The following is a 1,681-nucleotide window of genomic DNA, read 5'->3' on the forward strand; positions in this document are numbered from 1 at the left end:
GCTGGTCTTGGGTGATCATAATGTGATTATACGTTACTATCAAGTGCTTGTTCTTTGCTTTAAGTAAAGTAAAAAAAAAACACACGAAATATTGCAAAATATTTACTTACAGTAACTAATAATAATTAGTTAGAGTAACTAATAATCACATAATGCACCATAACATGTTGCATATTATTTGTGTTTGTTATGGGCTTCAGTGTCATTATCAAACATGCCCAGTAGTATGACAAAACAATTCCAATTCAATGTCTAATTATAGTTTCCAGAATTAAGCTCCAGAAAAAAAAGGCAGCAAGTGGATCTTGCGTTGGTATTTCTTTCTCAAAAATATTACTTTTTTTGAAACTATGCCAACAGAACTGCAAGCATATTAACCCGGGTAACACCTGCAATGCAACCGACTTCATAAAAGAAAGTGCTGAAGGGCATTCTCAAATGAAGCCCTGCAAGGCCACAGGTTAGTTAAATATTAATTGGTTAAATATTGATTGTTAAAAGTTAAATATTAATTGGTTTTAAAAATGAAATATTAATGTGCTATATATATATATATATATATATATATATATATATATATATATATATATATATATATATATATATATATATGTATAATTATATGAGACATGATGTGCCAAAAGACACTTATATTTCAATATTTGAGTTGCATAAATACACACAAACTTTCAATTGGTTGAGTGGAGGGAAACACCCATCCACACCTGCGTCACACCAGCCACGCTGACTTTAAAGCGAACAGGGCCTGGCTCGGCTCGGCTCGGCTCGGCTGTCATCCACACTTCCCATCTTCCCTTTCTCCAGCTTGGCTTCTATTGGAGCGTCACTTTGGCGTCGGTCGGCCTGGTTGCAAGAGGAAACCAGAGGTGCGGGCTTCCGGTGAGGCCCGAAGGGTTTCAGGTGCGACTCCTCTTTTTTCCCTCCCATCTGGTGGAGGTGGTGGTGGTGGGGGGAGGTGTCAGCTGCATTGTGCTGCCACTATACACTCATCATGAATAAATGAAGGGGAGATGGACGCAGAGAGAGGTCGTGTCAGTCATTTAAAGCAGCTTGTAGAATGTTGGAGAAAAAAGAAGAAGACGGGTGTAGCCATACCTGATGGCTGCTCGTGTCCTCCTCTCCATCCAACTGCACCCAGCTCCGCCCTCTCCCTCCTCTCATCTCCTCTCCTCTTCTCTCCCCCCTCTCCCTCCTCTCATCTCCTCTCCCTCCTCTCCCTCTCCCTCCTCTCCCCTCTCTCCTCTCTCTCCTCTCTCTCCTCTCCCTCCTCTCCCTCCTCTCTCTCCTCTCATCTCCTCTCTCTCCTCTCATCTCCTCTCATCTCCCTCTCTCTCTCCTCTCCCTCCTCTCTCTCTCTCTCTCCTCTCTCTCATCTCCCTCCTCTCTCTCCTCTCATCTCCTCTCTCCTCTCATCTCTCCTCTCTCTCTCATCTCTCTCTCCTCTCTCTCCTCTCTCTCCTCTCATCTCCTCTCCTCTCCTCTCCTCTCTCTCCTCTCATCTCCTCTCCTCTCCCTCTCTCTCCTCTCTCCTCTCATCTCCTCTCTCTCCTCTCATCTCCTCTCTCTCCTCTCATCTCCTCTCCCTCCTCTCATCTCCCTCTCTCCTCTCATCTCCTCTCCCTCCTCTCATCTCCTCTCCTCCTCTCATCTCCTCTCTCTC

Source organism: Anoplopoma fimbria, chromosome 4, assembly GCF_027596085.1.
Source record: "Anoplopoma fimbria isolate UVic2021 breed Golden Eagle Sablefish chromosome 4, Afim_UVic_2022, whole genome shotgun sequence".
Classification (NCBI taxonomy): domain Eukaryota; kingdom Metazoa; phylum Chordata; class Actinopteri; order Perciformes; family Anoplopomatidae; genus Anoplopoma; species Anoplopoma fimbria.